The sequence below is a fragment of the Neophocaena asiaeorientalis genome, unplaced genomic scaffold, assembly GCF_003031525.2.
Source record: "Neophocaena asiaeorientalis asiaeorientalis breed wild unplaced genomic scaffold, Neophocaena_asiaeorientalis_V1.1 scaffold1105, whole genome shotgun sequence".
In the NCBI taxonomy this organism is placed as follows: domain Eukaryota; kingdom Metazoa; phylum Chordata; class Mammalia; order Artiodactyla; family Phocoenidae; genus Neophocaena; species Neophocaena asiaeorientalis.
Genome location: NW_020174552.1, coordinates 230,590 through 246,082, shown reverse-complemented (window position 1 = coordinate 246,082; position 15,493 = coordinate 230,590). Strand labels below are relative to the sequence as shown.

The following is a 15,493-nucleotide window of genomic DNA, read 5'->3' as shown; positions in this document are numbered from 1 at the left end:
GAGACTGGACTTGAGAATTCCCTGAGCAGACAAAACCATTTAAGCCAGTAAGCTCAACTAAATCTAGCTTATTTCATGAACATAAATGAAACTTAACCTAGGTTATTTCTTGTAAATACCTCTGACAATCATAAAAAAAAAACCTTAAGTCATGGTCTTTAAAATGGTATGAGGTAATCACTTTTAACCAATCCCCTGCCATCTGGAACCACCCATTGTAATAACCAGTCATTGTAAACGTTAATAACTTTCTCATTTTCACTTTTTTTTCCTCTCATTTTCACTTTATAAGCCTTGCTGTAATTTAATGCCTGTGACCTTCATATCCATCTTTGACTCTGGAAGCTCCCAGTTCCTGTTTTTATATACACAACAAACTCTTACTAAATACTATTTATTGATTTGGTGGTTTTGATTATGTTATTTCTGGATTTTTGACAGTTTTCTGACATCAGAAGTGGTATCCAGAGAAGACCCTCAACAGCTCTGAGGCCAGCGAGCAGCCATGTGCTGGTACCCACTGGGCCCATTGAGCTCACCACTTTCTTGCCAACCTTGCAGTCAGCCTGAATGTTGCTCTCTTTGCATGTTGAGCTCTCGGAATTTATTGTGCATACCTGTATTCTGCTTGTTGAAGCTTCTTGGTAAGTCACCCTTCTGTCTGAAAGGGGAGAAACTTGTGATTCCCTGGGATTTAGGCAATGGTAGGATTACTGAGCTCCTCACAGATTGTTTCAGGGAATCTAGAGGAAGAGATAGGTTCCACCTCATCTAAATCTCATTCTCCTCCTCCCTTAAAAACTCTTGCTTCTTGTATGTATACCTACTATGGACCAGGATCTTGTGCCTTTCTGGCAAAATGGATGAACTTTACAAAGGATAATTTGGAATTGTAGTGGCCACTTCGGGGAAATTTTAACTTAGATAAGATAGTCCACTTTACGGGGTGCCCTTGAAAAGAGGATTGCAAACCTCTCAGAGACGATGGAAGATACTCTTTGATTGGTATGCAGAAGTTTCTAAGAGAAAAAATGACTCTAAAAATAGCTTTTCTAAAAGAATCCTTACAGTGCGCGTGTGCGTGTGTGCGCACACACACACACACACACACACACACGCACAAAATCTTCATTAAAAAACTTTGGCCATCTGAGCAGGTAACCTTAAATTAGTCTGTCGGCCAGAAACACAATTTGGATCCAGATTCTTTTGAGTTTTGTATTATTATACCTGAGATATGGCTAAAATTAAAAACTATAAGACCTTTGTCTCTGTCTACATGTTTATGTATATCCATATATGTATGTATATTATATATATACATATATGATATTTTTTTTGGCCACCCCGTGCAGCTTGTGGGATCTTAGTTCCCCAACCAGGGGTTGGACCCGGACCCTTGGCAGTAAAAGCCCCGAGTCGTAACCACTGGACCTCCACGGAATTCCGATGTATATATGATATTTTTTTTTGGTTTTTTTTTTTTGCGGTACACGGGCCTCTCACTGTTGTGGCCTCTCCTGTTGTGGAGCACAGGCTCCCGACGCGCAGGCTCAGTGGCCATGGCTCACGGGCCCAGCCGCTCCACGGTATGTGGGATCTTCCCAGACCGGTGCACGAACCCGTGTCCTCTGCATCGGCAGGCAGACTCTCAACCACTGTGCCACCAGGGAAGCCCTATATGATATTTTTTTAATAGATCTTTATTGGGGTATAATTGCTTCACAATACTGTGTTAGTTTCTGTTGCACAACAAAGCAAATCAGCCATATGCATACACGTGTCCCATATCCCCTCCCTCTTGAGCCTCCCTCCCACCGTCCCTATCCCACCCCTCTAGGTCATGGCGAAGCACCGAACCGATCTCCCTGTGCTATGCAGCTGCTTCCCACCAGCCAACTATTTTACATTCAGTAGTATATATACGTCGATGCTACTCTCACTTCGCCCCAGCTTCGCCCTCCCACCCCATGTCGTCAAGTCCATTTTCTATGTCTGTCACTTTATTCCTGCCCTGCAACTAGGTTCATCAGTACCATTTTTGTTTTTAGATTCCATATATATGTGTTAGCATATGGTATTTGTTTTTCTCTTTCTGACTTACTTCACTCTGTGTGACAGACTCCAGGTCCATCCCCTCACTACAAATAACTCAATTTCGTTTCTTTTTATGGCTGAGTAATATTCCATTGTATATATGTGCCATATCTTCTTTATCCATTCATCTGTTGATGGACATTTAGGTTGGCTCCATGTCCTGGCTATTGTAAATAGTGCTACAATGAACATTGTGGTACATGACTCTTTTTGAATTATGGTTTTCTCAGGGTATGTGCCCAGTAGTGGGATTGCTGGGTCATATGGTAGTTCTATTTTTAGTTTTTTAAGGAACCTCCATACTGTTCTCCATAGTGGTTGTATCCTACCAGCAGTGCAGGAGGATTCCCTTTACACCACACCCTTTCCAGCATTTATTGTTTCTAGATATTTTGATAATGGCCATTCTGACTGGCATGAGTTGATGCCTCATTGTAGTTTTGATTTGCATATCTCTAGTAATTAGTGATGTGGAGCATCTTTTCATGTGCCTCTTGGCCGTCTGTATGTCATCCTTGGTGAGATGTCTGTTTAGGTCTTCTGCCCATTTTTTAACTGAATTGTTTGTTTTTTTGATATTGAGCTAGCTCCATGAGCTCTTTGTATATTTTGGAGATTAATCCTTTGTCTGTTGTTTCATTTGCAAATATTTTCTCCCATTGTGAGGGTTGTGTTTTTGTCTTGTCTATGGTTTCCTTTGCTATGCAAAAGTTTTTAAGGTTAATTAAGTCCCATTTGTTTATTTTTGTTTTTATTTCCATTACTTTAGGAGGTGGGTCAAAAAAGATCTTGCTGTGGTTTATGTCAAAGAGTGTTTTTCCTATGTTTTCCTCTAAGAGTTTTATAGTGTCTGGTCTTACATTTAAGTCTTTAATCCATTTGGAGCTTATTTTTGTATATGATGTTAGGTAGTGTTCTAATTTCATTCTTTTACATGTAGCTGTCCAGTTTTCCCAGCACCACTTATTGAAGAGGCTGTCTTTCCTCCATTGTATGTTCTTGCCTCCTTTGTCATAAATTAGGTGACCATAGGTGCGTGGGTTTATCTCTGGGCATTCTATTTGTACCATTGATCTATATTTCTGTTTTTGTGCCAGTACCACCATACTGTCTTGATTACTGTAGCTTTGTGGTATAGTTTGAAGTCAGGGAGCCTGATTCCTCCAACTCCGTTTTTCTTTCTCAAGATTGCTTTGGCTATTCAGGGTCTTCTGTGTTTTCATACAAATTGTAAACTTTTTAATTCTAGTTCTGTGAAGAATGCCATTGGTAGTTTGGTATGGATTGTGTTGAATCTGTAGATTTCTTTGGGTAGTATAGTCATTTTCACAATATTGATTCTTCCAATCCAAGAACATGGTATATTTCTCCATCTGTTTATGTCATCTTTGACTTCTTTTATCAGTGTTTTATAGTTTTCTTAGTACAAGTCTTTTGCCTCCTTAAGCAGGTTTATTCCTAGGTATTTTATTCTTTTTGTTGTAATGGTTAATGGGAGTGTTTCCTTAATTTCTCTTTCTGATTTTTCGTTGTTGGTGTATAGGAGTGCCCGAGATTTCTGTGCAATAATTTTGTATCCTGCAACCTTACCAAATTCACTGATTAGTTCTAGTAGTTTTCTGGTGGCATCGTTAGGATTTTCTATGTATAATATCATGTCATTGGCAAACAGTGACAGTTTTACTTCTTCTTTTCCAATTTGCATTCCTTTTATTTCTTTTTCTTCTCTGATTGCTGTGGCTAGGACTTCCAAAACTATGTTGAATAAGAGTGGTGAGTGTGGACATCCTTGTCTTGTTCCTGATCTTAGTGGAAATGCTTTCAGTTTTTCACCATTGAGAATGACGTTTGCTGTGGGTTTGTCATATATTTCCTTTATTATGTTGAGGTAGGTTCCCTCTACCCATTTTCTGGAGGGTTTTTTTCATAAATGGGTGTTGAATTTTGTCAAAAGCCTTTTCTGCATCTATTGAGATGATCATATGGTTTTTTTTTTTTTGATCATATGGTTTTTATTCCTTAATTTGTTAATGTGGTGTATCACATTGATTGATTTGCGTATATTGAAGAATCCTTGCATCCCTGGGATAAATCCCACTTGATCATGGTGTGTGATCCTTTTAATGTTCTGTTGGATTCTGTTTGCTAGTATTTTGTTGAGGATTTTTGCATCTATGTTCATCAGTGATATTGGTCTATAATTTTCTTGTTTTGCGATATCATTTACTGGTTTTGGTATCAGGGTGATGGTGGCTTCATGGAATGAATTGCTCCCTCTGCAATTTTTTGGAAGATTTTGAGAATGATTGGTGTTAGCTCTTCTCTAAATGTTTGATAGAATTTGCCTGTGAAGCCATCTCGTCCTAGACTTTTGTTTGTTGGAAGATTTTTAATTACGGTTTCAATTTCATTACTTGTGATAGGCCTGTTTATATTTTCTAATTCTTCCTGGTTCAGTCTTGGAAAATTGTACCTTTCCAAGAATTTGTCCATTTCTTCGTGGTTGTCCACTTTATTGGCATATAGTTGCTTGTAGTAGTATCTTATAATCCTTTGTATTTCTGCAGTGTCAGTTGTGATTTCTCCCTTTTCATTTCTAATTTTATTGATTTGCATCCTCTCCCTTTTTTTCTTGATGAGTCTGGCTAAGGGTTTATCAATTTTGTTTATCTGATCAAAGAACCAGCTTTTAGTTTTATTGATCTTTGCTATTGTTTTATTTGTTTCTATTTCATTTATTTCTGCTCTGATCTTTATGATTTCTTTCCTTCTACTGACTTTGGGTTTTCTTTGTTCCTCTTTCTCTAGTTGTTTTAAGTGTAGGGTTAGATTGTTTATTTGAGATTTTTCTTGTTTCTTGAGATGAGATTGTATTGCTATAAACTTCCCTCTTAGGACTGCTTTTGCTGCGTCACATAGGTTTTGGGTCGTTGTGTTTTCGTTGTCATTTGTTTCTATGTATTTTTTAATTTCTTCTTTGATTTCTTCAGTGATCTCTTGGTTATTTAGTAGTGTACTGTTTAGCCTCTGTGTATTTGTGTTTTTTTACAGTTTTTTTCATGTAATTGATTTCCAATCTAATAGCGTTGTGGTCAGAAAAGATGCTTGATATGATTTCAATATTCTTAAATTTTCCAAGATTTGATTTGTGACCCAAAATGTGATCTATCCTGAAGAATGTTCCATGTGCGCTTGAGAAGAAAGTGTATTCTGCCACTTTTGGGTGGAATGTTCTATAAATATCAATTAGATCTATCTGGTCTATTGTATCATTTAAAGCTTGTGCTTCCTTATTTATTTTCCGTTTGGATGATCTGTCCATTGGTGTAAGTGGGGTGTTAAGGTACCCTACTATTACTGTGTTACTGTTGATTTCTCCTTTCCTGGTTGTTAGCATTTGCCTTATGTATTGAGGTGCTCCTATGTTGGGTGCATAAACATTTATAATTGTTATATCTTCTTCTTGGATTGATCCTTTGATCATTATGTAGTGTCCCTCCTTGTCTCTTGTAGCAGACTTTATTTTAAAGTCTATTTTATCTGATATGAGTATTGCTACTCCAGGTTTCTTTTGATTTCCATTTGCATGGAATATCTTTTTCCATCCCTTCATGTTCAGTTTGTATGTGTCCCTAGGTCTGAAGTGGGTCTCTTGAAGACAGCATATATATGGGTCTTGTTTTTGTATCCATTCAGCCAGTCTGTGTCTTTTGATTGGGGCATTTAATCCATTTACATTCAAGGTTATTATCGATACGTATGTTCCTATTACCGTTTTCTTAGTTGTTTTGGGTTGGTTTTTGTGGGTCTTTCTCTTCTCTTGTGTTTCCCCCTTTGAGAAGTTTCTTTAGCATTTGCAGTAAAGCCGGTTTGGTGGTGCTGAATTCTCTTAGCTTTTGCTTGTCTGAAATGCTTTTGACTTCTCCGTCAAATCTGAATGAGATCCTTGCTGGCTAGAGTAATCTTGGTTGTAGCTTTTTCTCTTTCATCACTTTAAGTATATCCTGCCACTCCCTTCTGGCCTATAGAGTTTCCACTGAAAAGCCCACTGATAACTTATAGGGATTCCTTTGTATATTATGTTTTGTTTTTCCCTTGCTGCTTTTAATATTTTTTCTTTGAGTTTAATTTTTATTAGTTTGATTAATATGTGTCTTGGTGTGTTTTTCCTAGGGTTTATCCTATATGGCACTCTCTGTGCTTCCTGGACCTGAATGACTATTTTCTCTCCCATGTTAAGGAAGTTTTCAGCTATAATCTCTTCAAATATTTTCTCAGGCCCTTTCTTTTTCTCCTCTTCTTTTGGGACCCCTATAATTCGAATGTTGGCACATTTATTGTTGTCCCAGAGGTCTCTGAAATTGTCTTCAATTCTTTTCATTCTTTTTTCTTTAGTTTGCTCCTTGGCAGTTATTTCCACCATTTTGTCTTCCAGCTCACTTATTTGTTCTTCTGCCTCAGTTTTTCTGTTATTGATTCCTTCTAGTGTATTTTTCATTTCAGTCATTATGTTGTTCATCTCTGTTTGTTTGTTCTTTAGTTCTTCTAGATCTGTGTTAAACATTTCTTGTATTTTCTCAATCCGTGCCTCCATTCTATTTCTGAGATTCTGGATTATCTTTACTATCATTACTCTGAATTCTTTTTCAGGTAGATTGCCTATTTCCTCTTCATTTATTTGGTCTTGTAGGTTTTACCTTGCTCCTTCATCTGTGATATTTTTTTCTGCCGTGTCTCTTTTTTTTTTTTTTTTTTTTTGAGTGGGATTGTGTTCCTGTCTTACGGGTTGTTTGGCCTGAGGTTTCCAAGTCTGGGGTTTGTAGGCTCTTGGGTAGAGATGGGTCTTGGTGCTGAGATGAGGAACTCTGTGAGACCTCACTCCAAAGAATATTCCCTGGGGTCTGAGGTTCTCTGTTAGTCCAGTGGTTTGGACTCGGAGCTCCCACCGCAGGAGCTTAGGCCCAATTCTGGGCTCATGAACCAAGATCCCGCAAGCCACCTGGAGCGGCAGAAAAAGCAAAAAACAAAAAAAACCCCAATAACAAAGTGAAATATAAAATTAGACTAGGAAACTAACAGATATGTTATGAAGAATATAAAAATAAAAATATAGATGAATCAACAACCGGAAAGAACTACAGTACCACAATAGTAAAAAAGAGGAGGAGGGGGAAAAAAAGGTGGGGGAAGGCCTTGGCTGTGGAGGGCAGGGCCTAAGCAAGGGTGAGGTTTGGGTGGTGGGCAGGGCCAATGCTCAGGACCCACAGGGCTGGAAAAGGCCTTGGGGGCTGTGGAGATTGGGGCTTAGGATCAAGGAACAGAAGGGGCCCAGGTGTGTCCCACCAACCCCTGGTCTCAGAGGGCAGGGGACCTCACCTAGGAGCCCAGCAGGCTTCCTGGGCTCGAGTGGGTGGTGTAAACGCCCTCCTGTCCTGCTTCTCCGGTCTGGGAGGGCCCCTACCGCCTGCTTCTCCTGATCTCCCTGGCCTCAGGGGCACTGATTCTGTCGGGCTTCCACTTCTCCTCCCTGCTCAGTACCCCTACGTCCTACTGGTTCACTTTGGGGTTCCTCCTGTCTCCTTGCGGGACTCCCCACCAGCGGCCAGCAGGCGCCCTAGTTGTGGGGAGACGCTAACTCTACATCTTCCCACACTGCCATCTTGACTCTGCCCCTGATATTTTAAAAAGAATTCTACTTAGTTAGCTTAAAGAGAAATAAGTGCCTGTATAAATTAAATATTCCTAAAACTCTCAGAAATGGAAACTCTAATCCAACTGTTTTCAAGTTCACATGATCAGGATAATCTTTGTTAAATAAAAGTCAGTTTAAGTTTGTTGGTTTAATAAAAACAGCCTTGTCTTTGGAATTGTCAATACTAAATGTAATGCAAACATATAACTTTTTCTACCTTGGTTTATTTGTCAAATAGGCTCATGCTATCTCTATGTTACAAAATAACTTAAGGGCTTCCCTGGTGGCACAGTGGTTGAGAGTCCGCCGGCCGATGCAGGGGACACGGGTTCGTGCCCTGGTCGGGGAAGATCCCACATGCCAGAGCGGCTGGGCCCGTGAGCCATGGCCGCTGAGCCTGCACATACGGAGCCTGTGCTCTGCAACGGGAGAGGCCACAACAGTGAGAGACCCGCATACCGCAAAACAAAAACAAACAAACAAACAAAAAACAATAACTTAAGATGATGGCTAGCTGTTTGATGGCTAATCTAAGCATAATTGTTAAAAACAAGTAATTTAAATAAATGTAAATAAAATAAAAGTTTATACTAAGCTAAACTAAATAATGAACATTTATTCTCTAGATCATTTCCAAATAAGATAATTTACTGAGACATTGATCACTAAACATAAATTTAAATTTATTTATTTTTCTTAATTTTTACAGAGACAAAGATATTTGGGTCTATTAATAAATATGTCTTTTGCCACATTAAAACCACATTAAATATTGTACTATGAAAAACGTGTTTCTGAAAAATATAAGTTTTTACAATTATGTATTTATAAATTTGCTAATTTACTATAGGGTGCTAATATATGATAGATAGTTCACTGCTGCCTGCTTTGTAATTTTCATATGTAAAAATAGAGCTACTAGAAACAATAAACAGTGAAGGAAAACAACTTTGTATACAAAGAAAGGGAAGAAAATTGGATTTAAAAAAATATCAGTAGAGATTTATTTCATTTCTTCATAAAAAACAACTCCATAAAATATTTGAATAAAAAAGGAACGAACAGTTTTCAGTAAGTGTTTGCATATTTTTTCTACATACTTCCTTCTCCCTTCAGATTCCAAAAACAGAGTAGAACTGAGACATTCTTAATGTTGTCACAGCTACATAGCCTTTAATTCTGTCAACAGAACTTCTATTCATTCTCCATAAAGCCCCTGAATATCTAGCATTAGGAAATTAATAAACTCATTGGTCTAAACCCGAGGATACAAACCCCTAACAAGTGCCAAAGCACTCATTCATTATGAGACTGGCTCTTCCGTTTCCTTGCTAAGGATGTAGAGGTATGTTCTACATCCTGAAAATAATAGACTGAGTTTACATGGCATGGATACGAGCAATAGTTACTGCACAAGTGAATAGGACACAAAACCACCTGAGCTGGTTGTTTAGTGTATTTTAGGGAGAGGAGCTGATGTCTGGTTTTCTCTTTCCCTCTAACTCTTCTCTTTGACAACCAACAGCACATGAACATTATTTGTTAGACTATTCTGCCCTGCAGTTTTGTACTTTGATTCAAAGAAATGAAAACTGACATTGCTCTCCCTCACATTGATTGGAAGAAATCAATATAATAGTGAAATATTGCTGATTCTAGGGATATGGAACATCAAAGTGATCCTTATTATGAGGTTTGAACTTGTAATTTTAAAAAATTGTAGTTGATTTACAATAAAATGTATTTTCATATGAGGAGTATGCAAGGAATATAGGATGTGTTTTTGTTAAGGAGAAAGAGAGTAATGTGTAAAATAAAATGACTGTTTTTTTTTTCAGAAGATGAAAGGAAAAAGAAGAAGGCAAAACCTTAATGAATATAGAAAGATGCAAAAGGTTTGTGGAAGAGAAATTTTATGTTGTGAGGTCACAGCTGGCTAAAATTGAATAGATTTATTTACAAGGATTTTTAAAATGAGCCCAGTAATGTACTGATACAAAACTAGAGTTTAATTTTCTCTCTGTTAAAATCACAAAATTTCTTAGATTATTGGTCTGTTCTTAATAAAATATTATAAAAGGTTTTTCTTTACCTTTAATGTAATCTGCCTAGGAAACAAGGATTCCGTGTCATGGGAAATATTTCCTGTGTTCCACATTGTCTTTATCAGATCTTTAATTAGGAAAACTGAGTTTTTTCAATTTTAAGAGCTAAGGTTTTTTACAACTATATAACTTCCTATATTTGCCTTTGAAATCTTTCAGTTATCACTTTGGTGAACAGATAACTTACACTCCTAATTGATCAAGGGTTTCAAATCTTTTGACATTTTTAACAAACTTCCCCAAATCAAATTCTGAATGAAGTCTTTTTGACCTCAAACTAACTTTGGAATTTTCCAGAGGGCCCCTGGAAGTTCTGAAAAAATTTACTCTTTCTCCTTATAAAAGAGAAATCTCAGTTTATTGAGGCTTATTTGATATTAAATTGCATGGCAAACATTGTCAAATAAAAAGTAATGTTTGACCTTCTTAGATTATATTTACATAGTATATATTATTAATATGTGTTCTAGAAATTATATGAAATTCCTAAAAACCTGATATGTCCTTGTATAATGTTATCAGTCAAAATTCCAGTGATTATTTTATAATATTGTATGTCACAAAATAATAATTTGGGCATCATTTTTTGGTGAATTCTCACTAGATCTTTAACCATGGATGTTTTTAAGTCTTTTGTCACAGTTATTGTTTTACTCTTGATTCCTCTCTGAAAGCACTTGTAATCATCTACAGGCAAAATGCTTCATCTTCAAAGAGATTTATGGAAAAGATATTAACAAGTACTCTAGAATACAAGTTTCTGATAACTTTAAGATCATGACACTGAACTGGGTAAGAATTTCTAAGACTCTACTGGAAAAGTGATTGATTCATAAAGCTACTAACCCAAGATGAAGCAAAACAAAAATTAATTACAGGAGACTGAATGAACTGATGAAGATGATTATAACTTTTATGACTTCATTTTAAATATTGCTGGTTGTTTAATGTTTTGTTTTCCAGATTTAAAGGACTCCTTTTGCTCCTCTCTTTTAAGCTATTAATATTTATAACTTGACAGCAATTTGAGAAAGTATACTTTTGTAAACAAAATTTGAAACATTTATCTTTTTCTCCCTACCTAATCCCTCCAGAATTCAGAAACTCTTATTAAATACTCTTCTTTTCATGACAATATATGTATTTATATAAACTCAATAAGAATTTGTTCTTCTTGTAGCAGGACACAAGTAAACAAGTCCTTAGCTTGGCTTCTTAGCCTAAAGAGACTTTAAAGGTCTAATCTGAAATTCTTTATTACCAGGCAATTTTAAAGAACTAAAGTTGACTTTATGGAGCCAGTAAAGCCCCTTGGATATTACCAAGGCTTTGACCAAAATCTCATATTTGAGAATCTGCATAGAATTACTATTCTTACTACATTTATGTAAATAATCTATCCAAGTTTAATAAGATGACTTATAAACAAATTAGTTTCACTATAAGTATTTTGACAAAAGTGGGATGACTATGGAAAAAATTGTTTCACTAGAAAACTATGGTTATCATGGTATCTCTCCTACCAGGTAAGTATAGAAAAGTATGGTGTATTCATTATCAAATTCTAGTCCTGTTAATTGTCTTTGAGGTTTCGTTATCTACTTGTAAACTTCAGAGAAATCACCACAATAGATCATGTACGGACAACCTTCATGCTTGTTGCTGTAAAGGCTGCTCAAGAAAGTTCAGTAGAATACTTGATGACATCAAAGACAGTTAAGCTGCAAACCAGGAAAATCCACAGATTGAAACTGCCATCCTTATTCCACTCCCTAAAGATGCTTCGAATTCAAATCTAGAAATGTTCTCAATTGGCTGCTCTCCAAACTCAGAAACTGAATTTATAATTTGCTCGAACTGTTAACCCTTGTTTTTCTTTTATTTCCATAGAAATGCGTCTTATTAAATTACCTTATTGCTCACATCGTATAGAGGCCTAACTTAGGTGGAGGCACACCTGCAGTACCACCTCCTGAACTAAAATATCCTCATGTTCATCCTGTCCTAGGTAATCATGAGGATATATGATTGCTAATACATCACGTTGTGCGTATGTTAAAAAAATATATTTTATACATATATATATATATATATATATATATATATAAAATATGTGTATATATAGGTAAAGCCTGAATTTGATTACAGCCCATTCGAGTTATCTAGTTGGTTAGATCTTAGCTTCTGGGATTCTCTGCCCTTGAGAATTTTTAAAATTCTTGGCTACTATTCTGATTATAGTCATCGTGTTAACCTTTCTAGTGCATTGTATCCTCCCAAGGGTTTTAAATGCCTTTTGCTGGCCTCTCATACACCAAATGATATCCATCAGGATTAGACAACCTGAAGAACTCAGTGATCTAACTTCCCATGTCTGTGATGATGCAGCTGTTGGTAACAGCAACTACATGACCCTCCATCCTGTTGACTCAACTATTGGAAACAATGAACGTGTGATTCTTTAGCCTGGCTGTATCAACAGTGGTTACCAAGAGTAATGCTAAACTAGTCGGCCACACCCTTAGCTTGCTGAGATAATGACCAGAAAGGGGGGAATTGCTAAACATAACAAAAGGGAGACCAAACCTGAGGCTTCCCTGGGCAGACAAAACCATGCAAGCCACGGAAGCAAAACTAAGTTTAGATTATTTCATGAACATAAGCAAAACTTAGGTTATTTCTTTTTTTCTTTTGCGGTACGCGGGCCTCTCACTGTTGTGGCTTCTCCTGCTGCGGAGCACAGGCTCCGGATGCGCAGGCCCAGCGGCCATGGCTCACGGGCCCAGCCGCTCCGCAGCATGTGGGATCTTCCCGGACCAGGGCACGAACCCGTGTCCCCTGCATCGGCAGGTGGACTCTCAACCACTGCGCCACCAGGGAAGCCCCCTTAGGTTATTTCTTATAAATGCCTCTGACAGTCATAATAAAACTTAAGTCATCTTCCTAAAAATGGTATAAGAGAATCACTTTTAACCAATCTCCTGCCATCTGGAACCCCCATTGTAATAACGAGTCATTGTAAACGTTAATAACTTTCTCATTTTCACTTTATAAACTATCCTTTAATTTCATGCCTATGAGCTTCATATCAATCTTTGAATTTGGAAGCTCCCAGTTTGAGAGCTAAATACTATTTATTGATTTGGTGGTTTTAGTTGTGCCATTTTTTACGGTATCTATATATCTATATCTATGTCTTTATCTATACCTATACCTCCTCAGGGAGATATATATATCTCCTCAGGGAATTTTTACAGTAACTGCTAGGGCCAGGGTGAGGGAGATGCAAGAGCCTGAGCAATACATGGGGAATAACTGTGGGTTATAATAGGAACTGGAGTCAAGGAAAAAATGGCCACTTTGAAGAGCCTTTTTCGGAGTAAAACAAGGATCTTTCTTCTCTCCAGGCTTGGTTTTTTCATCTCCACAGACGAGGCCAGACAGAAGCCATATGTGGTGTCCTATGCAGTGTGCTAATGAGTTACTTATAAAACAGAACAAAGCAGTCTAGCAATCCCATAAAGATCACATATACCGATAAACCAGCTAGAGTAACGCCACTGTTTCTGAAGATGAAGTCAACTAATACTAATGGCACCATCCTGTCTTTGTGTGGCCCCATCTCCAAATAGCACAAGATACAAATTTATACCCGAAAACGTGTTATGTAAATTCAAACAACCAGCATGATTTTAATGTCTATAAAATATACAAATCCTCATCGTAAAGTCAGTTTCGAAAGCTTGCGGGCACTCTGAAGCATGTGCTTCTGCAGAGATAGTGAAGTATGTTTATAGCTTTGTTCCCTCAATGGCTATGCATCCTGGTGCAGCTGTAATTGTATCAGAGGTTCTTGTTGATTTTCCTTGGGCTGAGGAATGGCAGGGTTGGCTCCTACGCTGGCCCAGCTGAATGGGCTGCCTTGGGGTCTGAAGGGAGGCTCTATTTCCCAGCTAGGATGGTAGCAGTTGGGGTGGTGTGAAAAAAATGATGGAAAGTGGGTGGGCAAGAGAATGGAGAGAAATAGGATGCAGAGGGAGGAACGAATGGAAGAGAACTGAATTTGTTGGAGAAAGTGGATGAAGTGGGAAGGAGGGTGGCCATGACAAGGTGAAGAATGATCAGAAGATTAGGCGTGGGTAGGAGAGTTGCCCACTGAAATTTTACCTTTTAAGTCCTATTTTATTGAAAGAGACATCTTTATTGAAGAGGACACCCTGAGATGAAGATGTCCTATCCTAAAGAAACCCTCTGATCCCATGTCACTAACAGTATGACATGTTTTACATGTTTGTCATTTTTAAGCAAGAGGAAATTGTTAGAGGAAAAAGAGCACTGCTAAAGATATAAAACCTTTCAACACTTGGATTTGATGAGCAGTCATAAAGGTGGAGCTGAGGAAAGGTAAGGAAAGTGATAAAAAATCACCACTGTTTTGAAATTTCCTAGCCTGGGTTTTACTTCTGTTGGAACAAGTGGATATAATACTAAGCATTTTCATGTAACAGCTCACTAGTCTTTCAGGTTTAGGGAGAAAATCACCTTTCCATTGTTTCCTCCTCCCCCTCACAACTTTATTTTGTATAATCTCTAGTCTGGGAAATAAGCTATTTTTTAAAAAGTGGTTTCTCTATCCTAATGAAATAATAGCATGAATCAATTTGTTTGAAAGTTGATGACAGTTTTCCAACAACATTTTCTACCTGAATTAGATATCCAAAAGTATGTATGGTTTAGCAGCCCGAGGATGCTTACTAGATACTTTTCACTCTTAATGCTAGGTTGAACTGATAACGTATTGTTAGGTTTTGTTATTTGTTATGATTCTTCTACTTGTAATAATAATGACATTCATAATGTCTTATGTATCTGTCAGTGTATGATGAGGTGTCTTTGATTTTAATGATACATTTGATACCATTTCTGTTACCCTGAGACCATTTCAGAATAGAACTAACGGAGAATAACAACAAACAGGTGGGGTGGACAATCTATTATTCAGGACAGTGATTCTCACCACCATACAACTGTTGCATGTTTCCTGGCCTGATTTTGTGACCACTTTCCTTTCTATCCCTGCTGTCCAAAATTTGGTGTAGCATATACCACACTTACAACCCCACTACCACCACACACATAGAAATCAGGGTTGCTAAGCTGTTTTAAGAATTTTACTCATGCTGCCAACTGAGATAATTGTAGACATGTGATTGAATGCTGGGCTGGCTGGGTTTTAGCAGGGGTTCCCTGAGGTTAGAACTAAGGTAAGTGGGCTAAGTGATGAGATCATTTTTTTTCTCTTTAAATAACATCTGGGACTTCCCTGGTGGTGCAGTGGTTAAGAATAGCCTGCCAACGCAGGGGACACGGGTTCAAGCCCTGGTCTGGGAAGATCCCACGTGCTGCAGAGCAACTAAGCCCATGCGTCACAACTACTGAACCTGCGCTCTACAGCCCGCGAGCCACAACTACTGAAGCCCATGCACCTAGAGCCCGTGCTCCGCAACAAGAGAAGCCACCGCAATGAGAAGTCCGCGCACCACAATGACGAAGAGTAGCCCCTGCTCGCCGCAACTAGAGAAATCCGGCGCGCAGCAAC

General features: G+C 37.9%; 1 long non-coding RNA gene across 1 annotated transcript in view; it reads left to right on the top strand.

The window, feature by feature from the left end:
- LOC112407932 (uncharacterized) overlaps positions 1–15,254 on the top strand; it is a 25,347-nt gene extending 10,093 nt beyond the window's left edge. Inside the window, exons 2-3 of the long non-coding RNA XR_003004859.1 lie at positions 442–644; positions 9,628–15,254. This is a non-coding gene — a long non-coding RNA (uncharacterized LOC112407932). The remainder of the gene's footprint in view (positions 1–441; positions 645–9,627) is intronic.
- The last annotated feature ends 239 nt before the right edge of the window (positions 15,255–15,493 follow it).